Raw genomic sequence first — 27541 nt, forward strand, 5'->3', positions numbered from 1 at the left:
ACTCGGAAGTATTTTAACTTACTGCTATACGTGGTTTCATAGTGACCGTTGGTCACTTCCGAAGATTACTACGATCCCCTTAATATTACCTGCCTGACATTTAATTCTCCCTGTGGTGTCACCGCCAGACACCACACTTGATAGGTGGTAGCCTTTAAATCGGCCGCGGTCCGTTAGTATACGTCGGACCCGCGTGTCGCCACTGTCAGTGATGCAGACCGAGCGCCGCCACACGGCAGGTCTAGAGAAACTTCCTAGCACTTGCCCTAGTTGTACAACCGACTTTGCTAGCGATGGTTCACTGACAAAATACGCTCTCATTTGCCGAGACGATGGTTTAGGCTACGACCTAGCAAGGCGCCATATTCAGTTAACATTGATATTGTGAATCATGTACCGTCAAGAGCGACGTTCATCTTTAATGGATTAAAGTATTCCACCAGCTACGTCCGTTTTTCTAAATTCTAATTTCCTTGTCCTGTTCCAGATCTCACGCCAGCCTGCGTGAGTTAAAACGCGTGCATTTCGACCTTCTCTAGTAACACGGGGTTGGCTCTCCTATCAACCACAACACTCCCCACAGTAGTTCCTGAAATAAAGAAATCATTATTCCAAGCTACTGCCATTCTATCCATTCTTTAGTTTTACAGAGCACACCTAAGACAGGTCTTACCAACATAAGATCCAACGCCAGAATGCTGAAACATGGCCGTTCTTCAGGTCATCTCGCACCTCTGTCGAGGTCGGGGAAGACCATACTACCCGTTGGTCGGCCACATTTCAGGCGGTCAAAGCCCAGGTAAATTTCATCTCTTTGGTTCCACCAAGGGTGACCAAAGGACCGTCTCAAAGATAATATATTGAACATTCACTATCTGCGGTTAGCAGACGACCATATATTCATTCATTTCGCAGATCTTACCAAATTTGATGTAGGGATTTATTTTGTGGGAGTGCACATGTGATCAATTAAATAATTTGTCATTCTTTCCTACACTGGTACTTCGGTGTATTAAGTGAAATTGAGTTATTATTACGAAAAATATGTTGTTCTGACAAGAATAACGAAGAATGTTGTACCTATTCTCAATGTCGGGCGGTACTGTGCCCTTTCAAGGTGAGCTGGGATGTAGCAGGCTGACGGGGACGGGTGGAGAGTACAGTAGCATCCCGGCCCCAGTGGGCCGCGGCCGGCGCAGCCTCTTGCGTCAGCCGGTGACGCACGACGCGCCGCTGACGTCCGCTGCTGCTGAGGCAGGGGGACCAGGAGGGCGAGCTAGCTGCTGTCTGCCTGCCTGGGTGGCTGCGGCCCTACCGAACTGCCCCATCTGACCACCCAGCCAGCGGAGGGGTGATGGGCGCGTTCTGCAGGCCGCAGTAAAACCATCAAGCGTGTTTGACAAAATCGCTCTCATCTCGCCACGGATTTGTTAAGCAAGCCCGTACACGCTCAAACACTGTCAGTTTAACCTCACTTCGAAGCAGGCGCTATTGAAGAAAATAAGACCCTAGTCCAAGGAATGGCTTGAAATGATATACCCATGGAAATATGCTAAAGGAAAGATTACTCTCACAATCTGATGGTTACATAAACTTTCTTCGAACTTAATTCTCTCCTAAAAGGTGAAACTTGTCAAGTTGCCGCTAGTCTAGCAACGAATACCTGGTGCATTCAAGTTCTAAGGCCTACGATTTTTTGTTTCTCCGGACTAGAAAGAGATAGAAACATGAGCATTGTTTTAAAATGAGGCTGCGTTCATTGTCAATACGTCCCAGAGATGGCAGCACTGTACGGCAGATGGAATTTTACCGCCAGCGGCGAGAATGGGAACTGTTTTAAATACTGAAAATGACGACGTTTTCCTTACTTGAACAGCGTGCAATCATTCGTTTTCTTAATTTGCGTGCTGTGAAACCAATTGAAATTCATCGACAGTTGAAGGAGACATGCGGTGATTGAGTTACGGACGTGTCGAAAGTGCGTTCGTGGGTGCGACAGTTTAATGAAGGCAGAACATCGTGTGACAACAAACCGAAACAACCTCGGGCTCGTACAAGCCGGTCTGACGACATGATCGAGAGAGTGGAGAGAATTGTTTTGGGGGATCGCCGAATCACTGTTGAACAGATCGCCTCCAGAGTTGGTATTTCCGTGGGTTCTGTGCACACAATCCTGCATGACGACCTGAAAATGCTAAAAGTATCATCCAGGTGGGTGCCACGAATGCTGACGGACGACTACATGGCAGCCCGTGTGGCATGTTGCCAAGCAATGTTGACGCGCAACGATAGCATGAATGGGACTTTCTTTTCGTCGTTTGTGACAATGGATGAGACGTGGATGCCATTTTTCAATCCAGAAACAAAGCGCCAGATTCACTGCCACCAAAAAACTTTCGTGTAACCGCCAGTGCTGAAAAAATGGTGTCCATGTTCTGGGACAGTGAGGGCGTAATCCTTACCCATTGCGTTCCAAAGGGCGCTACGGTAACAGGTGCATCCTACGAAAATGTTTTGAAGAACAAATTCCTTCCTGCACTGCAACAAAAACGTCCGGGAAGGGCTGCGCGTGTGCTGTTTCACCAAAACAACGCACCCGCACATCGAGCTAACGTTACGCAACAGTTCCTTCGTGATAACAACTTTGAAGTGATTCCTCATGCTCCCTACTCACCTGACCTGGCTACTAGTGACATTTGGCTTTTTTCAACAATGAAAGACACTCTCCGTGGCCGCACATTCACCAGCCGTGCTGCTATTGCCTCAGCGATTTTCCAGTGGTCAAAACAGACTCCTAAAGAAGCCTCCGCCGCTGCCATGGGATCATGGCGTCAGCGTTGTGAAAAATTTGTACGTCTGCAGAGCGATTACGTCGAGAAGTAACGCCAGTTTCATCGATTTCGGGTGAGTAGTTAATTAGAAAAAAAAAAAATCGGGGGCCTTAGAACTCAGCTGTACCTCGTATGTCAAACAAGCCAGAAAACTTGTCAATTTAACCTTACTCTTGAAGCAGACACTTTTCGTGTATGCTGTATTTTGGCGCTAGTGGGAATGGCCACAACATAGATAATGCATTTCTAACATTGTCTCTGGCACTGTGTTCAAAGAAGAAGAAAACGAGACGCTGGTCCAAGAAATGGTTTAAAATTAGAAATGCGCAACTGGAAACCTGTTGATGGAAATGTTTCACTCATAACCTGATGATTACATCAACTTTCTGCGGATTGACAGTAAAAGTTTGACAGCTTGTTTAGCGTTATGTTGAAAAAGAAGACACGAGTATGCGAAAATTTATACTCTTCTGTTTGGTTCTCTAATAGACAGGTCATTAAAATACCGCAGCCTGGGAACATACAATCCACGTCGTCCGTGGAAAAACCGTAGAAGTTTCACTTCTTTTAATTCATTCCACTCCGCCTTTGTTACTGTGTGCGTCATATATTTATATTTTTCATAACCACACCATGCGTAATACATGGCAGGTAAGATGTGGTACGTCTACCATTTTGGCAATTACCAGTGTTTTATTTCATACTTGATCGTAGTTTTCATAGTAGTGAAATTCGTGACACAATGAAATAAATCGTAACAAAACAATTTTCATTAAACACATGCGTCGAAGCGTCAACACGCACAACGTCATCCATCTTGTCAAACTTCCTGCCAATCAAAATTTCTCTCAAACATGTCAAACACGATCTATGCTTGACAAACTCGTCAAGCTGGACCGTACACGATGAAGTATTTGACAAACATAGTTAAAGTTTGACAATGTTCGATCGTGTACGGAGGCCTTGATGCTGGACCATTGCTACCCAATGCAGATGACTTTTTGGTACTATAAAAATAACTTCCTCTAAATATGTTTTCGAAAATATTCCGCTTGTAGCAAATACAATAGTTTAGAATGATTTTCTTTCATCTTAAACTGTATTGTCTGTGGTTATTTTCTACTCCACCTGGTGCACAACACGTTAGAGGCTGGCGAAATACCCTCAGAATAAGAATGGAATAATTCAGATTCCAAGGAAAGCAGGTGGTGGCAGCTGTGAATATCACCCAAGTATCATTTAAATTAGTCATGGTTGCAAAATACCATCACGAATTACTTAAAGAAATATGGAAAAATTTATACAAGCTCAAGATCAGTTTTGATTCTGGAGAAATGTACGTACACTTCAGGCAATACTGACCCTACGACTTACAAAATGATTAAACTCACGTTTAAAGCATCTGAGACTTAGAGGAAGCTTTTGACAATGACGACTGGAGTACCGTCTTGGAAACTGTGGCGGTAGCAGGAGTAACACACAGGGAGCGAAAGGCTGTTTACAGCTTGTACAGAAACCAGAAATCACTTTTAAGAATCAAGGAACATGAAAGGAAACTGTGGTTAAGGAGGAGTGAGGTAGGGTTGTAGCCTATACCCAATGTTAATCTGTAAAGGAAACAAAAGAAAAAATTGGAGTAGCAGTTAAAGTCCAGGGAGAAGAAATAAAATCTGAGATCGGCCGATGACATTGTAATTCTACCAGAGACAGCAAAGGATTTGGAAGAGCAGGTGAACGGAATGGACAGTGTCTTGAAAGGAGGATATAAGACGAACATCAACAAAAGCAAAACAACAGTAATGAAATCCAGTAGATTTAAGTCAGGAGATGCTGAGGGAATTAGATTAGGAAATCAGACATAATAGATAAGTTTTGCTATTTGGGCTGCAAATTAACTGCTGATGGTCGAAATATAGGGAACAGAAATGTAGGCTGGCAATAGCAAGAAGAGCGTTTTTGAAGAAGAGAAATTTGTTGAAATTAAACATAGATTTGTGTCTGAAAGTCTTTTCTGAAAGTATTTGTTGGAGTGTAGCCTATGGAAGAGAAACATGGAAAATCAACAGTTTGGACAAGCAGAGAATAGATTTTTTGAAATTTGGTGCTACGAAGAATGCTGAACATAAGACGAGTACATCATGAAACTAATGAGGTACTAAATAGAACTGTAGAACTGGGAAGACAAGTAATTTGTGAGACGAGTTGACTAGAAGATGGGGTCAGTTGATAAAATTCATTCTGAGACGTCAAAGGATTACAAAGATTATTGAAGAGTGGGAGATGAAAATAGTAGATTGAGACAGAGATAGATACAGCGAGCAGACAGACAGGATGTAGACGGCATTAGTTCTTTAGAGACGAAGAGGCTTGCACAAGATCGAGTATGGGTAGCGTTGAGAGTTGCATCAGATCAGCCTTCAGACTGATGGCAAACAACAGTTCCTGTTTAACCTCTCCAGCTCTTTCTTGGGGTCTACATATCGATTTTCCCATTATTTTGTAGTTGTGGTTTCACCCCATGCTACTCCATCCTCTGCAGGTCTCTTCGCCTCTCCACAACTCACATCCACTGTGCGTAGTGTAATCAAGCGTAGATATCTCTGAACATGTATTACTGCCCTCCCCAATGCTTCCTTCATCACAGAATTGTCGATTACTCGATGCCTCGGGATATGCCCTATCAACTGATCTGAGCCGTGTCGCCGCTCGCGTTGGTGCCGTTGGCATGTTGGCATCGTGTAATAGCGATAGCGGCGTCTCGTTTTCTTCTCGTATGTACTGGCGCCACTATAATTGCTAGTGTTGTCTGTCCACGAGTAGCAGCAGCAGCTGTTATCGATATGTAGTACCCTAGTACTATCTTTGGAGGGACGTCAAGTGTTTTCCGGGTCGGAGTGTGTCGGGTGGTTCGGTTGGGAAGGAGCAGCGGTGAAATCTGGCAGTGCGAGGACAGGCCGGGACGGCTGGCGGCATGCAGGCGGCATGGAGGGCGACAAACTCGTCCTCTAACAGACCCAGGACGTTTGAGTTGAGTGAACATTAACCGAGTAGCGAAACCTCTACTATTTTGAGCTCGCGCCGTTTGTTTGCACGTTGCTGCTCGCAGGGTTGCTGAGACGAAGAGCAGTGACTGGAGTGTTCAAGTTGGCGAAATTAATTAGCCGTCCTCTACTTTTATTATTAATCATTGAATTCCTTATGTTTATTGATGTTCAACCTTCAACCAGCGGTATTTTAAGCCTAGTGTCCACTAACGACCCAGTTACCTGCCTTGGAGGTTAGTGTATTTTCGCGGCAGCGTACCTTTCCTCGCCTTGCCGCTGCTGCCCGGTAAGGCGTGTAGATCGACTGCCTCTTTGATTGTGGTTCGGATATTTTCTTTTGGACTACTTTGGTTGTAGTGGTTCCTTCTGCTTCTGGATGTTCTAAACACCGGATTCTGAAGATGCAGTGCTGTTTGCCAGTTCCGCCTTGCCTGGGTTACGCCATCGTTGTGTTGGTTAACATTAGGTAGATGTTGGAAGTGTGTTGGCCTGTGTCACTAGTTTGTTGCCGTCTGGTTAAGTGAAAAACTCTTGGCTGCCTGTCTCATTTACCAAGTTGAGCAACATTCCCAGGTCGATCCTTGGAGCAGTGTCTCAGGCCCACTTCTCTCTTGATTTGGTCAGATTGTGATCATTATCAATAAGGCCTTCAGCCGCAAATGCAGTTTGTCTTAAGAATTTTAATTATATATTGTCTCTTAACTGTGAAAATTTGATTATTGTCCTTTTCTATAATATTTTAGTATTTATTGGAGAAGTTAACTCGTTCTTATTAATTTTCCATCCAGGCCTTCAGCCGTCAAATTGTTTTTTGAGTTATTACTATTAGAGCCTTCAGCCGACAAATAAGTTGAATTTCTGGTCAATAAGGCCTTCAGTCGTGAGTGCAACTTGATTAAGTAATTTTTTATTAGATATTCTATTAAGTCAAAGTTGATAATTGTTCCTTATTGTCAACCTTATTTGCAATTGTTTTCAAATAAAATGTACGTGATTAAAAAGGAACAAACTGAGTAACCAACGGCAACTGAGTATGACCCCGTCCACATTGAATCCTGCTTTTCCCTAATACCACGTCTCTTGATCCTTCTTTCAGCCAGGTTTTGCCATAAATTTCTTTTTTCCTCAGTTCTATTCCATAACTTCTCATTACTTATTCTATCAATAGTTTTCTGCAGCACTGCATTTCAAAAGCTTCTGTTGTCTCCCTGTTTGAACTACTTATGGTCCACGTTTTAAATTCCCACAAGAGTGCAGCTTCGAAGACTACTTGCTAACAGCCTAGTATTAGAAGTCGAGAAATTGATGTTCCCAGAAATTCTTCTCTTGCTGTTGTCAATCGGTATTTTGTATCCTGTGCTTCAGCCATCAGCATCTAGTTTGCTACCCAAACAGAAAAGCTCGTCATCTAGTTTTAGGCTCCCATTTCCTAATCTAATGCCCTCAGAACTCCCTGATCTAATTTGACAACATCCTGTTACCTTTCCTTCATTCTCACTGTTGTTTACCTTCATAATCTCATTTTAATACACTATCCATTCTATTCTATTGCTCTCGCAAGTCCTTTGCTATCTCTGACAATATCATCAGCACACTACAAAGTTTGTATTTACGAGGGTTGGAACTTTAATAGTGGCAACTATTTGTTTACAGCTCGTACAAAATAGATGCGTGTTTTAAAGTTTTACTGATCTTCAAAGTAGTCACCAGCATTGTGTATAATACGTTGACAGCGATGTGGATGCCGAAGGATACTCTCAGCAGTGCCAGTTGTGTTGACAGTTTGAGCGACGCTCGTTTGCCTGACAAATTTTTAGCAGTACTGAAGCGAATGCCGTGAAGTGTTTCCTTCAGTTTAGAAATCGAGTTGAACTCTCGAGGGCTATAGCCAGGGGAATGCAGTAGGTGGTATAACACTTAGCAGCCCCATCAGTCAAACAAATCGGTAACAGCTTGCACTGTACGTGCTTGACCATTGCCCTGCAAAATGATAATCATGTCCTGCAGAAAGTGTCATCACTTCTGTCTCTAAGCTAGTCGTAGGTTGTGTTCCAAAAATGAACAGCATAGAGACAGAAGCTGGTTATATTCTTCCCGAACCCTGGCGGTATTTCATCAGTATCCTGTGTCTCGCTCATCAGGAGGAATAATTTTTTCTGTGGTAGGCTTAGCAAAGGATCTCAGCAGTCTACTCCACGTGCCTTGTTTGAACGTAGGTCCACTGACATGGGGAGTGTACAACGTTTGGAACGCGGATTTACCGTAAACTTCGTACACTCGTAGTACTCCGTGAGGACAACAAAATGTGTAAGCAGTAGCCCGTACTTCTCAAGCGTTACTGACAAAATCGCTAGATAATTTCGGTCTTCAAATTTATACCTCTGCGTGGTCATTTTTACCACGAAGCGGTAGCAGTCGAGTATGCAGGCACGGCAGTAAACGAAGAAACGCACAAAGTGATCCTGAAAATGTGTGCTCGTCCGTGATTCGAGAAATCCCTTATGCCTGGATGGAGCCCGAAACTATATGTTACCCGCAAGTTTTGACCAGCATAGACGACTTTCGAAAGATGTACAGTTAGTCGTCGCTTTCGACATTACAAGTTGCAGGATGGTATTTTTCGTAAAAACATGGAAAAGATAAAGTTAAACGGCACCAGCTGCATTGAATAAATGTTATGTTTGCGCATTGCCAAGGACTTTCAAGTTTTTCCGTGGAAGAGCAAACCTCGTTAACATTTTTAAAAACCTCTCTTTCAACCGATAATTTGGAAGCAAACCATACATAACGCAGTATTTCATTTAAATATCGGCGCTGATCATTGGTAATGCATTATCGAGTGTATTTTAATAGCGTCTTCACGAGAAGAAATTTCTCTTTCGATTAAATACGAACAATTTTAAAGAGACGGACATGCACACATTTTCAGTATCACTTCATGCGTTCGGTCGTTAACTAGTCGATAGTTAAGAGTATTACATTATTTGTGATAAAAATTTGTAGACTGCCAAATGATGATGTTCATGTTGTTCATGTTGTTGCAGACTTCAGTCCTGAGACTGGTTTGATGCAGCTCCCCATGCTACTCTATCCTGTGAAAGCTTCTTCATCTCCCAGTACCTACTGCAACCTACATCCTTCTGAATCTGCTTAGTGTATTCATCTCTTGGTCTCCCTCTACGATTTTTACCCTCCACGCTGCCTTCCAATACTAAATTGGTGATCCCTTGATGCCTCAGAACATGTCGTACTAACCGGTCCCTTCTTTTTGTCAAGTTGTGCCACAAACTCCTCCCCAATTCTATTCAATACCTCCTCCTTAGTTATGTGATCTACCCATCTAATCTTCAGCATTCTTCTGTAGCTCCACATTTCGAAAGCTTCTATTGTCTTCTTGTCCAAACTATTTATTGTCCATGTTTCACCTCCATAACTGGCTCCACTCCATACAAATATTTTCAGAAACGACTGCCTGACACATTTATACTCGATGTTAATAAATTTCTCTCCTTCAGAAACGCTTTCCCTGTCATTGCCAGTCTACATTCTATATCCTCTCTACTTCGACAATCATCAGTTATTTTGACTCCCAACTAAGATTGGAAATTTAATAAAAGTTGATCCGATTCCTCGTATTTTTACCATTATATCAATTGTAATATAAATAGTGAGGAAAACGACTGTGTTGAAAAAACAGCGATTACGCGGCTTGAACGCTACCACTATTCTCTCATACCTACCCCCCCCCCCCCTCTCTCTCTCTCTCTCTCTCTCTCTCTCTCTCTCTCTCTCTCTCTCTCTCTCTCTCTCTCTCTCTCTCTCGCGCGCGCGCGCGCGCGCGCGCGCGCGCTGTTGATTGTTGGGTATGGTCGTTGCGGAAGTCACATAAGATCCGTTAAGGTTCGTTTGTTGATCCTTCCATTAGAGACCGACCAGCTCTCTGAACGAACACGCTGAGCTACAGTGCCGCTATACTCGGCTGCTGCCGCTTCAGCGTAAAAATGGCCGCGCACAGGTATACAGGGTGTTAAAAAAGGTACGGCCAAACTTTCAGGAAACATTCGTCACACGCAAAGAAGGAAAACGTGTTATGTGGACATGTGTCCACAAACGCTTACATTACATGTTAGAGCTCATTTTATTACTTCTCTTCAAATCACATTATTCATGGAATGGAAACACACAGCAACAGAACGTACCAGCGTGACTTCAAACACTTTGTCAAAGGAAATGTCCAAAATGTGCTCCGTTAGCGAGGATACATGCGTCCACCCTCCGTCGCATGGAATCCCTGATTAACTGATACAGCCCTGGAGAATGGTGTATTGTATCACAGCCGTCCACAATACGAGCACGAAGAGTCTCTACATTTGGTACCGGGGTTGCGTAGACGAGAGCTTTCAAATGCCCCCATAAATGGAAGTCAAGAGGGTTGAGGTCAGGAGAGCGTGGAGACCACGGAATTGGTCCGCCTCTACCAATCCATCGGTCACCCAATCTGTTGTTGAGAAGCGTACGAACACTTCGACTGAAATTTGCAGGAGCCTGATGCTAGTACTGTAGAGCAGTGAGTCGCATGTCAACACAAGCACCGAAGTCAACATTACCTTCCTTCAGTTGGGCCAACTGGCGGTGAATCGAGGAAGTACAGCACATGCTGGCCGAACTAAAATGAGCTCTAACATGGAAAGTAAGCGTTTCCGGAAACTTGTCCATATAACATCTTTTATTTATTTGTGTGTGAGGAAAGTTTCCTGAAAGTTTGGCCGTACCTTTTTCGTAAGACCCTGTATATCTGACGACCGAAATTATCTAGCGATTTTCTCAATAACGCTTGAATGGTAGGCGCTACTGCTTAAACATTTCGTTGTCCTCGTGGAGTACTACGAGTGTACGAAGTTTGCGGCAAATCCGCGATCCAAACGACTTGGCCTCCCTTTGTGAGTACCGTCCGAAGCACGTGCTGGGTGGCTGGCAGGAGTGTGTGTGTTGTATCCACGGACCCAACCAACCAACCAACCAATCAACTCGCTCACACGCGCCCTGACCGTGACATGGCTGGCCACAGTTTGCGTCTCGGCCGTCGGCGTCTCAGGGCGCTACCGCCGACGGAAGAGGTCGCGCCACGGCTGAGCTCGGGTCCGCAGCGCCCTCTTCCTTTCGCATGTAAGGAGGAGCGCTGGCCCCGAGACGGACTGTCTATTGTCGATTGTCTTTTGCTAGCCTTTCGTGGAGTTTATAGCGGAGCCATTGCAGTGTGATATTTGCTATTGCATTCGACTAGGCTCAGTACACGGACTACTCTTGGATATTACTTGGACTTGTATTGCTGGTGCACGTTTCGTCAGAAATAAAGATAAGTTATCTCTTCATTCTAGCTGGCGCAATTCTTGCCATTAACACTTACAGGACGGTGCCCGTACGCCATACGGGCGCAGCGACGGCGCCCGTATACTGTACGGGCGAGCCTTTGGCTCCGTAAGCGCGTGTAGCACGTTTCCGAAGCGGTTTCGTCAACTAATGTGGAGGCAAGCACTTAATGGTTATCTCATCTTGGGAGCGGCTGTGAGCACTGCAAAGTCGAAGTTATCTGCAGTTCATTCACAGGTGTTTACGATCGTGAAAATATCGCACAGGGAGTTGACGGAGGCAGAGATCTTAGATATTCTTTATGGAGGTGACGGATCTGAAGTTGATGATTCTGACAAAGAGCATTCGTACTCTCCAGACGAAAGCACAAGTGACGATTCAGGTATGTATATGTCTCAATTGTTCATAAAGTGAAGGGCCCGTTTGCCCGAAAAACTTTGAGTGGCGGTAAAAGCTGTTTTTCCACTTGTTGATAGTGTCAACTGTCAACAGTTTTATTTTATATGAAGAGGACACTAGGTAGAATGTATTACTAGTAGACTCTATTCACAGAGTGGGGAAGATATTGGCTGAGAGGGGCGGAAATATTTTTCAGCAACAAACCGCTCCAGCTTCACAAATTGAGAGGACATTTGCAAGGCACTTTGCAGAGAAGGTCCCACCCACTGCAAACAAGGTGAATGCTACTAGGTACTGCAAAGTATGTTCAGATAGAGAAGGGTAAGCGCATCAGGAAAGAAGTAGATAGTGGCGCAAGGACTGTGGCGTTGGCCTTTCCGTCCCACAGTGTTTGCAGGATTTTCACACGAAGGCTAACTACGTCTGAACTATAAGAATACTCTAGTTTGCAGGTACCGGCACTTAGTCAAATGCTATTTTGTTTTAAATTTAGATACAGTAATAATGGCATTACTCAAGAGAGATCATATTAAACCTTTTTATCCACGATATTTTTTCTTTTTTGATTATAACACCCATTTGTATTTTCAATCTGTACATTGAGCAAGCAATAAAGGAAACAAAAGAAAATTTCGGAGTAGGTATTAAAATCCATGGAGAAGAAATAAAAACTTTCAGGTTCGCCGATGACATTGTCATTATGTCAGAGACAGCAAGGGACTCGGAAGAGCAGTTGAATGGAATGGACAGTATCTTGAAAGGAGGACATAAGATGAACATCAACAAAAGCAAAACGAGGATAATGGAATGTAGTCCAGTTACGTCGGGTGATGCTGAGGGAATTAGATTAGGAAATGAGACACTTAAAGTAGTACAGGAGTTTTTCTATTTGGGGAGCAAAATAAATTATGATGGCCGAAGTAGAGAAGATATCAAATGTAGACTGGCAGTGGCAAGGAAAGCGTTTCTGAAGAAGAGAAATTAGTTAACATCTGCTATAGATTTAAGTGTCAGGAAATCGTTTCTGAAAGTATTTGTATGGAGTGTAGCCATGTATGGAAGTGAAACAAGGACGATAAATAGTTTGGACAAGAAGAGAGTAGAAGCTTTCGAAATTTGGTACTATAGAAGAATGCTGAAGATTAGATGGGTAGATCACATAACTAATGAGGAGGTATTGAATAGCATTGGGGAGAAGAGAAGTTTGTGGCACAACTTGGCAAGAAGAAGGGATCGGTTGGTAGGACATGTTCTGAAGCATCAAGGGATCACAAATTTAGCAGTGGAGGGCAGCGTGGAGGGTAAAAATCGTAGAGAGAGACCAAGAGATGAATACACTAAGCAGATTCAGAAGGATGTAGGTTGCAGTACGTACTGGGAGATGAAGCAACTTGCACAGGATAGAGTAGCATGGAGAGCTGCATCAAACCAGTCTCAGGACTGAAGACCACAACAACAACAACATTGTAAAATAAAGTCACTATCATGTAAAGCTCATACTTTTTCGTTTTAAATGAGGCAAGAACCATATTCCTATAATTTTCCTGTTCTTTGGAGTTTAATTTCAAACATTCATTAAATATGCCAGTTCAGAGCCAAGTGCCGGGTGTAAAGAGGGCAGCGTTGAAAGTGTTAATTATTTTTTGGCCAACGGACATAGCTACATCCTGGTCACTGCCCACGCTGTATACAATTTGTGGTGGCTGCCCCAAAAGTACCGCCGAGGACCTTGGGTTAGGGAGGCGTCACAAGAGAGTGTGTGCCGTGGACAAGCGCGCGGCGGCGACCTCGGGCATGTTTTCCGGGAAGAGCGGTCCCGGACGCTGCCGCTGCGGCTGCGATAAAGCTCCGCGGAATGTTTATCTGCAGGCTCGCGGAATCCCCTGTGATGGCGCTGACGTCGCGGCCGCAGTCAGACATGGCGGCGGTGTGACGCGATGCACTGGCAGCGGGCGCTGGCTGCATGCAGCTCAGCGACTTCTGCTGTCGGTGCAGGGGTTGGGCGTCTATTGAATGCCGATGCACGTATAAAGGTGTTTCTAGATGTTTTGCCCCAGTATTTAACCGCAGTGACGTTGCCGTCAACACTATTGCAATGCGGATGCAGCAGACGGCAATTTTGCTGTATGGCCGGACAATACCGCTGAAGTCGCAGACTGTTGCAGGCGTTTTGCCTAGGTGTTCCCGTGAAGAGTCGTTCCTATTGCAGAGCAATATTTGTGTCTGTGATCTTCTTCCTTAGCGTCCGCAGCTAGTGGTATTGCGGTAGCGTTCTCGCTTCCCGTGCACGAGGTCCGGGGTTGGAAAGATGCATTACTTGGTGGAAAGTGCCAACTACTCATTATTATTAGATATTTTTTAAATGATTTCTTTTACTTTGTGCCTATAAAATTCCATGGATCACTCACACTCTCCTTTCTGATTCTCTTACGTAATACGACAAAATTCTCTCTCTTCAATTTAGGTACATTCTGTAGCATATGTTAAAAAAAGTTTCTTCCACTTCTGCTTCACCTATCATGGTGACGTTTCCCTCATACTGTCCCACTTAACAGTGTAACTAGAGGAATAGATCAAACCAGAATACACTATGTGCCTGTGGCATCACAAGTGCATCACATACAGAAAAATAAACACACAATCAATGCATCGATGCCAAAAATAAACTGTTATGACTGCCCTGCAATGTCTACCACCTCAAAAAAAGACGACAAATGGCGATGTAAAACGGCTTAAGGTACAACAATAAGAGAAAAACGAGAAAGGAAAATATAAAAACGAAAACACATAAAATGATAGTAATATTAACCAACACTAGGAATAAAATACGTTAATAGAATAAATGTCTTTTTTTAAATGTAACGTTAATATATTTAAATAAATATATAAGGTTACAAAATAAAAGTTCGAGTCTCGGTCGGGCACACAGTTTCAATCTGCCAGGAAGTTTCTAAATACTCTGTTTGCTCTTCAACGAAATCTTTCTTTTGCTAACCATGTGCCTCGCAGTAGTTAGCCTATAGTAGTTGCAGTCCTTTCATTTAAGCTGGCTGTTGTTGCTACTTGCTGTAATTGCTGTAGTTCGTGTTATGAAGATTTTCTGTGAAGTAAGAGACTTATGAAAAAAAAATGGTGTTCCCACTATCGGGATTCGTGATTGAAATGGGTTGAGGCAAATAAGTTACAGGCAGTTAGATATTTCTTTAATTTTTTGGATTTGTATAGGATTTCTTGTAGTTCAGGGATATTCTTTTGTGTTAATTATTGTAAGTCATGTTGTCAATGTACAGCAGTGCGTTGACCTTGTATAATGTGGGTAATAAATGAGTAAGTTAAGTTCGAGTTTTCTTAGAAAGCGAAAATTGTTGGTCAGTAATATATATATATATATATATACTCCTGGAAATGGAAAAAAGAACACATTGACACCAGTCAGACCCACCATACTTGCTCCGGACACTGCGAGAGGGTTGTACAAGCAATGATCACACGCACGACACAGCGGACACACCAGGAACCGCGGTGTTGGCCGTCGAATGGCGCTAGCTGCGCAGCATTTGTGCACCGCCGCCGTCAGTGTCAGCCAGTTTGCCGTGGCATACGGAGCTCCATCGCAGTCTTTAACACTGGTAGCATGCCGCGACAGCGTGGACGTGAACCGTATGTGCAGTTGACGGACTTTGAGCGAGGGCGTATAGTGGGCATGCGGGAGGCCGGTTGGACGTACCGCCGAATTGCTCAACACGTGGGGCGTGACGTCTCCACAGTACATCGATGTTGTCGCCAGTGGTCGGCGGAAGGTGCACGTGCCCGTCGACCTGGGACCGGACCGCAGCGACGCACGGATGCACGCCAAGACCGTAGGATCCTACGCAGTGCTGTAGGGGACCGCACCGCCACTTCCCAGCAAATTAGGGACACTGTTGCTCCTGGGGTATCGGTGAGGACCATTCGCAACCGTCTCCATGAAGCTGGGCTACGGTCCCGCACACCGTTAGGCCGTCTTCCGCTCACGCCCCAACATCATGCAGCCCGCCTCCAGTGGTGTCGCGACAGGCGTGAATGGAGGGACGAATGGAGACGTGTCGTCTTCAGCGATGAGAGTCGCTTCTTCCTTGGTGCCAATGATGGTCGTATGCGTGTTTGGCGCCGTGCAGGTGAGCGCCACAATCAGGACTGCATACGACCGAGGCACACAGGGCCAACACCCGGCATCATGGTGTGGGGAGCGATCTCCTACACTGGCCGTACACCTCTGGTGATCGTCGAGGGGACACTGAATAGTGCACGGTACATCCAAACCGTCATCGAACCCATCGTTCTACCATTCTTAGACCGGCAAGGGAACTTGCTGTTCCAACAGGACAATGCACGTCCGCATGTATCCCGTGCCACCCAACGTGCTCTAGAAGGTGTAAGTCAACTACCCTGGCCAGCAAGATCTCCGGATCTGTCCCCCATTGAGCATGTTTGGGACTGGATGAAGCGTCGACTCACACGGTCTGCACGTCCAGCACGAACGCTGGTCCAACTGAGGCGCCAGGTGGAAATGGCATAGCAAGCCGTTCCACAGGACTACATCCAGCATCTGTACGATCGTCTCCATGGGAGAATAGCAGCCTGCATTGCTGCGAAAGTTGGATATACACTGTACTAGTGCCGACATTGTGCATGCTCTGTTGCCTGTGTCTATGTGCCTGTGGTTCTGTCAGTGTGATCATGTGATGTATCTGACCCCAGGAATGTGTCAATAAAGTTTCCCCTTCCTGGGACAATGAATTCTCGGTGTTTTTATTTCAATAAAACTATGAATTTAATTTTGAAAAAATCCCGTCGGGCTCAGGTATTTTCTCTGCCTCCTGATGACTGGGTGTTGTGTGTTAATCATCATCACTGACGCACGCAAGTCGCCGAAGTGGCGTCAACAAAACAGAACTTGAAATACGGCGGCCGAACTTCCCCGCATAGGGCCTCCCGGCCAACAATGCCATACGATCATTTCATTTAATTTTTTCTTCTTTAGCGTTTGTCCCGCGAGCTGGCGCGGTTCACTGTTTCGGCTCGTCGCCAATCCTTCCGATCTTATGCCTGATCAGGGAGAAGGCCTGAGATTTTGAGGTCTTCATGCAGGGTGTCAATCCATTGCTGCCTCGGTCGTTCTGTTCGCCGTTTTCAGTTTCCATTTACATTTAGGTTCACTGTTGTCTCGTCTGCTCTAAAGACATGCCCGTACCAACGTAGGTGGCTCTCTCTCATTTTGTCTGCTATTGGTGCAACACTGTATAGCTTGCGAACTTCATTATTCGTGACGTGGTCATGCATTTTCGTCTCCATAACAGCAAGTCTTTGCTCTATTTCCTTTAACAGTATTGGTTAAAAACAGTCTTGGTTGCAATTTTAGTTTTTTTTATTTTCCAACGACGCGTTTCGCCTTATACGTATAAGCCAAAGGGCATTGTCAAATATATATATTTGACAAGGCGAAACGCGTCGTTGAAAAATAAAAAAACTGAAATTGCAACCAAGACTTTTTAACCAATACTGTTGAGCACTGGTTTGCTGTAATGCCACATATGGACTGGAAGAATTTCCTTTGTTTAAGGCCAGCATTCAGCCCTATACAGTGCACCTCTCCATTTACCGATCGGTATACTTTTGAGTTGAGCCTGATGGAATTTTCGTGTCACATAGTGCTCCAGTAACGGAACGACATTTGAGCCACGCGCGCCTAATGCGGTTGGAGATTTCTGTTCTGAGGTATCGGCAATTGTCGAGCCCAGGTACTTTAAAGTGCTTCCTGTTGGGAGGTCAACACCGTTGATTCTGATGGTTACAGAGTCATTTAAATCCTCGGTCTTTGGTCGAGTCCCCTATCCGGAAACTTTTTTTGTTTTCAATTTCTTATGTGACTTACACCGTTGCGTAAACGGAAGTAATGCTCAATATATTGTACTTAGTAATATTGTCATATAAGGCATGAAAATGAAAGGCCAAGAAAAATTCGGGATCATATATACAGGTATGTTTCCAGGAACGGATTTAAGGGGTACACGAGAATTTCGTATATAAAATTAAGAACTTCTGTTATTTTTCAACTCATGATTTGTACGTTTAGGGTGATGTATATCGTAAAACCATCAGCATCTTGCATACATAATAAACGTCTACACCTTACAATTTCACGGCCGTTTTAAAGTTTCTATAGAAAGACAAACTTGGTTTGTAGTCATAAAAGTTTCTCTTCCACCGCACAGTTTGGTAGCAAACCACGTGTAACGCATCATCATGCCCGTTATTAGCGAGGTTACCTGGTGATACACATTGGAAAGTATTTTGATGCAGTCGTCACCGGAGATAAATATATCTGGACAAATTTTTTTACCTGAAGATACAAACCGACATAAGTGTGCGGAATGCATTTGGGTGGGAGTCACTTCATACTGCATGATGGTAGTGGTACTTCGCGTCCACAATAAAATACATTTAACATTACTTTGTTCTATTTTCATTGTAAGTAACGAAAAAATTCAGAATAGAAACAGGAAAAGGTGTCCGCGTAGGAGATCGATCCCACAATTCCTCCACAAACGAAGACGTAGTTAATATTCCAGAACTTGAATCGAGAACTGCCAACACGAATAAGTAGATATACTTCGTGTGTCGAAGGACGTTAAATCACTTAGGTGCTAAAGGCAAGGTCTCCGGTCAAGATTGTATACTGGTGAGGTCCCCTATGCTGATACGATAGCCTCATAGTTAGCTGTAATGGACATCCACTCGTCGAAAGCTTCGTACCCAAAGAGTGGAAAGTTTCACAAGCCGCACCAACACCCAAGAACGGAAATACTAATAATCCGCTGAACTAGAGACCCATATCACTAACGTCGATTTCCAGTAGGATGTTCTAACATACATTCAAACATTATGAATGGTACCAGTAAGCGAGTTATTGACAAATAGCCAACACGGGTTCAGAAAATATCGTCCTTGTGAAAGACAGCTAGCCGTTTATTCTCACGAATTAGTGCTATCGACAGGGATGCCAATTCATTCCATATTTTTAGATTTCCAAGAGACTTTGGGCACCGTTCCTCACAAGAGACTTACAATCAAATTGCGAGCCTATGGAATATTTTCTCACTTCTGCGACTGTATTCGCGATTTCCTCTCAAAAATGGCTCTGAGCAGTATGGGACTTAACGTCTTAGGTCATCAGTCACCTAGAACTTAGAACTACGTAAACCTAACTAACCTGAGGACATCACACACATCCATGCCCGAAACAGGATTCGAACCTGCGACCGTAGCGGTCGCGCGGTTCCAGACTACCGCATAGAACCGCTCGGCCACTCCGGCTGGCATTTCCTCTCAGAAAGGTCACAATTCGTAGTAATTAACGGAAAGCCACCGAGTAAAGCAGAAGTAATATGTGGTGTTCTCCAATGAAGTGTTATTAGCCCTCTGTTTTCGTGATCGACATAAACGATTTACGAGGCAATGTGCGCATTCCACTTAAACTGTTTCCTGGTGATGCTGTCATTTACCGTCTTGTAAAGTGATTAAGATGATCAAAACGAATTGCAAAATGATTTAGACATATGTATGGTGCACACAGTGGCAATTAACCCAAAATAAGGAAATGTGTGAAGTCCTCTGCATGAGTACCAAACGAAATCCCCCAAATTTTGGGTACACGATAGATCATTAAAATCTAATGGCTGTAAACTCAATTGAATAGTTAGGGATTACAATTACGAATAATTTAAATTGGAACGATCGCATAAATAATGTTGTGGGGAAAGTAAACCAATGACTACGTTTTATTGGCAGAGTCCAGGACTACTAAATAGATCACCAACACTTCGCTTCTCCGTCCTCTTCTGGGGAATTGCTATGCGGTGTGGGATCCGCATCAGTTAGGGTTGACAGGCGAAGTCGAAATAATTGTTTCGAATTATTGCAAAGTAGGAGAGAGAATGTCAAGTGCCAAGAATATGATTCGCGAATTGGGATGGCAATCATTAAAAGGTTCTCTTTTCGTTGGGGCAGGACTTCCTCACGAAATTACTCACCGGCTTTCTCCTCCGCATGTGAAAATGTACTGTTGGCGCGACCTACAAAGAGATTGATGATCATCGCATTAAAGTAAATCAGATCTCCCGCCCGCAGTTCGATAGTAAAGAGGTAGCGAAGCAACTTGAAGGTGGCTCGATGAACCCCCTGTCAAGCATTTAATTGTTGTTGTTGTTGTTGTTGTTTCTGGTGGTGGTGGTGGTCGTCGTCGTCGCTACTCCTTCCTGTGCAAGCTTCATCATCTCCCAGTACTTACTGCAACCTACATCCTTCTGAATCTGCTTAGTGTATTCATCTCTTGGTCTCCCTCTACGATTTTTACTCTCCACGCTGCCCTCCAATGCTAAATTCGTGATCCCTTGATGCCTCAAAACATGTCCTACCAACCGATCCCTTCTTCTAGTCAAGTTGTGCCACAAACTTCTCCCCAGTCCTATTCAACAGCTCGTCGTTAGTTGCGTGATCTATCCACCTAATCTTCAACATTCTTCTGTAGCACCACATTTCGAAAGCTTCTATTCTCTTCTTGTCTTAACTATTTATCTTCCACGTGTCACTTCCGTACATGACTACACTCCATACAAATACTTCCAGCAACGACTTCCTGACACTTAAATCTACACTCGATGTTGACAAATTTCTCTTCTTCAGAAAGGCTTTTCTTCCCATTGCCAGTCTACATTTTATATCCTCTCTACTTCGACCATCATCAGTTGTTTTGCTCCCCAAATAGCAAAACTCCTTTACTACTTTAAGCGTCTCATTTTCCTAATCTAATTCCCTCAGCATCACCCGACTTCATTCGATTACACTCCATTATCCTAGTTTTGCTTTTGTTGATGTTCATCTTATATCCTCCTTTCAAAACACTGTCCATTCCCTTCAACTGCTCTTCCAAGTCCTTTGCTGTCTCTGACAGAATTACAATGTCATCGGCGAACTAAAGTTTTTAATTCTTCTCCGCTAATTTTAATACCTACTCCGAATTTTTCTTTTGTTTCCTTTACTGCTTCCTCAATATACTGATTGAATAACATCGGGGAGAGGCTACAACCCTGTCTCACCCCCCTTTCCAACCACTGCTTCCCTTTCATGCCTCTCGACTCTTGTAACTGCCATCTGGTTTCTGTACAAATTGTAAATAGCCTTTCGCTCCCTGTATTTTACCCCTGCCACCTTAATTGATAGTTGTTGAGTAATTACCGTAAAGTACTTCCTTCACTGGACCACCCGCGAATGCATCACGCGCCCCACCCCAAAAATGCAATTTTTTTCTAAACGCGTGGGATTTGGAGCTGTCACTTTTCTTTTTGGCCAAGCCCAGCGTATTCATGAAATTTTAACGAAATCGGTGATGACGAGCAGTCGCGGTCCGCTTGTGTTTGCAGTTACCTGTTTTTCTTGTCCAGCTAGCGTGCCTTATGGTACAGGATGGACGCTGAGGCCGCCGTGAGGTGACGTCGAGCCACTGGCCAATCAGCGTGAGTGGCGCCAGCTGCACGACGCAGCCCGTCCGCCATGCTCACTGCGCATGCGCGCTGCCTCCTACCTTGCAGCTCGCACCGGCCGTTCGCGCGGGCTATTGTTCTCGTCTCCTCTCAGCCGGGCCTAAAACCGAGCCTCGGGCACCCCTGCCGCGCAATTACCTTTATTGCAGAAGCGAAGCACCTCGTTGTACTCGTTGCCGGGACTGCAATTTATGTCTGCGAATTTTACCAGCGGCGCGTGGTACTTGGGGCGAATTTCCGCTGAGAAATTACGGAAGACGCGGACGGTGAGAAAGGAGGTCCATTTGCGAACGAACGGGTCCAGCAGAATACCGCGATGCGATCGGCAACGACTATATACGAAAAGTTTCCAGAATGAGGATTTTCACTCTGCAGCGGAGTGTGCGCTGATGTGAAACTTCTTGGCAGATTAAAACTGTGTGCCGGACCGAGACTCGAACTCGAGTACACAGTTTTGATGTGCCAGGAAGTTTAATATCAGCGCACACTCCGCTGCAGAGTGAAAATATCATTCTGGAAACATCCCCCATGTCTCCGTAGTATCCTTTCTTTCACTAATGCTAGTTCTTCAAGGTTCGCAGGAGAGCTTCTGTAAAGTTTGGAAGGTAGGAAACAAGATACTTTCAGAAGTGAACCTGTGAGGACAGGGTGTGAGTCGTGCTTCGGTAGCTCAGTTGGTAGAGCACTTGCCTGCGAAAGGCAAAGGTCCTGAGTTCGAGTCTGCGACCGGCACACTGTTTGAATCTGCCAGGAAGTTTCAAGACAAGAAGTGTCTGGCGCAGTTTTTATACCGGTTACTGTTGCTACAGTGGCACCTTATCAATGATTTTAAGTTAGCTTGAATGTGATGCTACATTTGGTGCACGAGTGATGGGGCAGAGAATCTCCTAGGTAGCAATAAAGGGGGGGGGGGGGGGAGATTTCCCGTACGACCATTTTACGAGTTTACCGTGAATATCAGGAATCCGGTGAAACATCAGATCTCAGACAGCTCTGCGGCCGGAAAAAGATCCTCCATGAACGGGACCAACGACAACTGAAGAGAATCGTTCAACGTGAGAAAAGCAGATGGCTGCAGGTTTCAGTGTTGGGCCATCAAGTGTGAGCGTGCCAACCGTTCAACGAAGTATCATCGATATGAGCTCTCTGAGTCGATGGGCGACTTGTGTACCTTTGACGACTGCACGTCACAAAGCTTTACGCATCGTTTGGGCCCGTCAACGACACTGGACTGTTGATGACTGGAAACATGTTGCCTGGTCGGACGAGTCTCGTTCCAAATTGCATCTGCTCGCCAGCTACGTAGCACACTTTCGTAGCTCCTCTGCGCGTCCGAATTACCGTCTCCTTTGCCCACCCACGGCGGTTCATCTCCCGCATTGGCGCCCCAGGGCACGGCCTGCAATTGCAGTTTGCTTGCCTTTACCACCTAAACTCGAGGTCAAGTCTCTTACCCCTCCATGGTGTACACGTAGGCCGCGGCTTCGCCTGGACTTTTCACATGGCCCTAAGGACTCAGTTCACCCGCTGTCACGTCCTCTCCATTCTTGACATGTATCGAGGCCATGAAGTGGTTTACACCGACGGTTCGAAGACTGATGTTCACGTCGGCTTCGCCTATGTCGATGGACATGTTGAGCAGCATTCCTTGCCCGATGGCTGCAGTGTTTTCACTGCAGCTCTGGTGGCTATATCTCGTGCTCTTGAGAAAGTCCGTTCATGCCCTGCGGAGTCGTTTCTTCAGTGTACTGACTCCTTGAGCAGCCTACAAGGTATCGACCAGTGTTACCCTCGTCAACCTTTGGTAGCGACCATCCTGGAGTCCATCCATGCCCTGGAAAGGTCCGGTCGTTCAGTGGTGTTTGTGTGGACCCCAGGACACGTCGGAATCCCAGTCAACGAACTCGCTGACAGGCTGACCAAACAGGCTACACGGAAACCGCTTATGGAGATTGGCATTTCAATAACTGACCTGCGTTCGTTTTCACGTCGCCAGGTTTTTCGGTACACGGAAACCGCCTATGGAGACCGGCATTCCACTAACTGACCTGCGTTCGTTTCTCGTCGCCAGATTTTTCGGCTTTGGGATACGGAATGCCACAGTCACAGTACGCTCAACAAACTGCGTACCATTAAGGAGACTACGAATGTGTGGCAGTCCTGCATGCGGGCCTCTCGCAGGGACTCCCTGGTTCTCTGCGGGCTCCGCATTGGCCACCCTTGGGCGACCCACGGCTACCACCTGCGCCGTGTCGGTGCGACGCCCAGTTGACAAAGGCCCATATTCTAGTGCACTGCCCTGCGACTAAAGCTTGGGTTACCGGACGCGTTGCTGCTAATTTTATCTGACAACGCCTCATCGGCTGATTTAGTTTTACGTTTTATTCGTGAGGTGGTCTTTATCATTCGATATAAGTTTTAGCGCATGTCCTTTGTCCCTCTGTGTCATCCACCCTAATGCTTTTAGGGAGGAGGTTTTAATGTGTTACAGAGTGGCTGGCTTCTCCTTTTTTTATCTCATGGTCAGCCAGCCATGGTAATCTTTTTTGTCGTTTTAATCTCTTCTACTTGTTTCTTGCGTTCTGTGGTTTTCTCCTCCCCTTTCGTCTAAGTGTTTGTTGTCCTTCCGTCGTTCTTGTGATTCTTCCTTCCTCTCCGTTTTGTGTTGTGAGTCTCGCCTGTTTTATTATCCCCCTTGGGGCATTGTTTCATTCCGAAGAATGGACCGATGACGTAGAAGGTTGGTCCCTTCAACCCTCTTTTAAACCAACCAAGACTAAAGTGTTCCTTTGTCCACCTTGGTGATTGCATTATGTTTGTTTTTGTGCATACTATTTATGATTTTATCATCAGATATTTTTGTATTTGTGTTTTTGCGTGGTTTCATCTTTCTGATGTTTCATTTCCTCTGTCATAGTTATCTTGTTAGGTCTGGGATGATGTCTTGGTAGGTGTTGTGTACATAGTTCCGCGTAGTCAGCGCGTACACAAATTTCCCACTAGAGCGCGCCCCGCTAAGCACAACAGCGCAGGCGCAGCGCTGGTCTGTCTCCGCTGTAAGAGATGGCGCTGCCTTAGAGACGGACCAAATTTTTCTTCCGCCAATTCGCGTATTAATATGTAACGCAGCCAATGAGATTGCCGCTAACGTAGAACCTTTTCTCCTTGCGGATCACACTCGCGCAGTGATACATGAACGCGCGAGGTATTATAACGAGTGTACAGTCCTCTGATTAGTCAATCTGCATTTGTCTGTACCAGTCTACAGTGAAATTTCAGTCTGCGCCTAGTAAGATTATCATACTCCTGTACATAGCCATGAAGATAGATGTATAGACGCTTTTGTCTAGTATCAGAGATATATGTGAGAATAAGATTAACATACCAAGACCAAAGGAACTTCAGATTGTCAATTGTAAACCGCATCCAGAATCAAGTTACGTAATATCTATGATTATTATTATTTTAATTTGTCATCCACTTTTGGGGTATTTAGCGACGTTTGCGGTTCCGTGTGTCTTACATTAAATTACTTGTCGCAGCGGGGTCTACGTCGCTTCGGGTGCTTTTAAACGTTAATAAGGATGACGTTGTAGTTTGTGCTGTGTGCTGTTGCCCAGAAGAACTTGCGTAAACGCTAAGTAACAGGTGACGGATCACAGAAAAAGTATAACTAAGCGTCTGTCGCGTAATCGGTGGAGCGTTAGTTGGTCGTACCAAGGGTCACGCCGGCAACGTAGCTCTTCGTGCTCGATCATAGAGCTAGTTGCTCTCTGTAATAAAAAACTGAGTCAAGGGATTAACGATGAAGTTCAACAGGTGTCATGGGACGTATCCACGATCAAATGCAACGAACAGTAACGAACAAAATGGCGAAAAAGGAAGGGTCTCTGGTTCGAGGCCTGATCATGCCAGTTTTTGTTCTGTAGTATGTGAAGCTATTACACGGGAGTTGTTCCTGGCATGTAAAAGGACTGTTCGAAATTTTGTAGCAACAGTCTGTTGGCAGTCCGCCGTCGCTTCATTTTTTTTTTAATTTGTGGTAAGGTCTTACGGGAACTAACTGCTGATGTCATCGGTCCCTAAGCTTAGGCACAACTTAAACTAACTTACGCTAAGGACAACACACAGACTTCCATGCGCGAGGGAGGACTCGAACCTCCGACGGGGAGAGCCGCTTCGTTTATTTGAACCAGCAAACCTGTAGATTACATTTGTAGTCTCTCAGAACAAACAGAAACAATCCTGAAACTTCCTGGCAGATTAAAAGTGGCAGAAGTAAAGTTGTGGGGACGGGGCGTGAGTCGTGCTTGGGTAGCTCAGATGGTAGAGCACTTGCCCGCGAAAGGCAAAGGTCCCGAGTTAGAGCGTCGGTCCGCACACAGTTTTAATCTGTTAGGAAGTTTGCACACTCCGCTGCAGAGTGAAAATCTCATTCCAGAAACAATCCTAACAGACACACAATTACATCACACGTGCGTAAGTATTAGCAGTAATAATAAGGATTACTCTTATTATTTTTGTAATTATTATTACTATTAAGAGCTCTGCATGTGTGATGCAATTGTTTCTGTATTTTTCTGTCCCAGTGGCTTCTGTTTTTCTGTGAAATTACAAATGGTCTGATTTCAATAGTGGTACACCCCCAGTTTTGTTCATTTCGAGATACTGAGGCTTAAACATACAGCGCTGATAATTCTGAGACACCTGAAATGTTGCAGGTCTCCTCCGGTTGCAAGGGACTACCATTTCTTCATATTGCCATCACCCAGTTCCGTTTAAGCCTCAGGATCTCGAAATGAATAAAATTGCATGTCAACCATTACTGAAATAGGCACTTACAGTATATTGTATAGATTTACCCGCCAGGTTAGCCGAGAGCGCTAAATGCGCTACTTCCTGGAGTCCGATAGGCGCGCCAGCCACGGATAGAATCCGCCCGGCGGATTACCGACGGCGGCCGGTGTGTCGGCCAGCCTGGATGTGATTTTTCGGCGGTTTTCCACAGCCCGCTAGGTGAATACCGGGCTGGTCCCCACGTTCCGCCTCAGTTACACTACTCTGACCTCTGAACACGTTCGCACTATTCCATGGATTACACTTGACGCAGACAGCTGGAGTACACTAATTCCGTCCTGGGGGAGGGGGTGGTACGGGGTGGCGCCGGGAAGGGCATCCGGCCAGCCCTTAAAACTAACCTTGCAAAATCCGTTCCTAACCGTGCCGACCCTGCGACACTGCGGGACAAGGCACTAGCGAAAGAAAGTAAATCTAACATGTCCCATATAAGTTTCACACGGGCTGCAAGACACGCCTTCACATATAGACTTTCCCTGTGCTCCTTAGGTCATGTGTTATTTATAACTCACTGTTTACTCACGTCTTCCAGGACGACAGCACACCGCACAAATATTATCGGTGCTCCGGTTGATTATCCGTCGATACACGTCGTTTGGTACTGATCTGAGTCTCTGACTTCTGTAATTTTGGATGTAAGCTACATTTACACCTTTGTTTGCACACGCCAGTAGAAGAGCGTGTGTAAGTGCATGCCTTTGTACACTGATAGGTGTCATATTGCTGTATTACTTTGTTTTCGCGTCACTGTCTTCTGAAATTCCGGAGATACTTAAGGATAACCCTGTATATACTGGGAGATCTTGACGGTTCAGTTAACTACGTTTGATGTACCGTAATTTCATTAGGCCCCCTGGACTGCTGAAATAGCGCAACAGTAAGGTGGATAACATAGGCTTGCATGTGCTTATTCTTTTAGTAGATCTAAAGGAGATGCGTTTTGATTTTCATTAATGTATGGAGAGAGTGGATGAATCTTCATTCTAATTAGGTCAGTGTCTGCAAATTAAGACAATGAAGAAGAAATAAAAGTTTTCATCAGGTACCACTTCTTACATTGCCGCGAGGGATTAGCCGAGCGATCTAGGGCGCTGCAGTCATGGACTGTGCGGCCGGTCCCGGCGGAGGTTAGTCCTCTCTCGGGCATGTGTGTGTGTGTGTGTTTGTCCTTAGGATGATTGAGGTTATGTAGTGTGTAAGCTTAGGGACTAATGACCTTAGCAGTCAAGTCTCATAAGATTTCAAACACAACTTCTTACATTAACTTGTGATAATTTTCTGCTTCCAACTTCGCTGAAATGCTGACGTGCTCGAATAAATGTTTAGCCCACAGTATAATAAACTCCTGGCGTATTACGTAGGTTTTTCACGGCTTCAGAAATTCTTGCGACGAGCTCTTTGCGGGGCGCTGACTTCTCCGTACTGGCCGCTGATTACCTGTCAACACGCGATCTAGTGT

The 27541-nt window shown here is 45.0% G+C and overlaps 1 protein-coding gene across 2 annotated transcripts in view; it reads left to right on the forward strand.

Annotated features, from left to right (window-relative positions):
- The window catches only part of LOC126291602 (serine/threonine-protein kinase SIK2-like), a 408627-nt gene that overhangs the window by 80327 nt on the left and 300759 nt on the right, over window positions 1-27541 (forward strand). The gene's annotated exons all lie outside the window — the stretch shown is intronic.

Source organism: Schistocerca gregaria, chromosome 9 (genome assembly GCF_023897955.1).
Source record: "Schistocerca gregaria isolate iqSchGreg1 chromosome 9, iqSchGreg1.2, whole genome shotgun sequence".
Taxonomy (NCBI): Eukaryota; Metazoa; Arthropoda; class Insecta; order Orthoptera; family Acrididae; genus Schistocerca; species Schistocerca gregaria.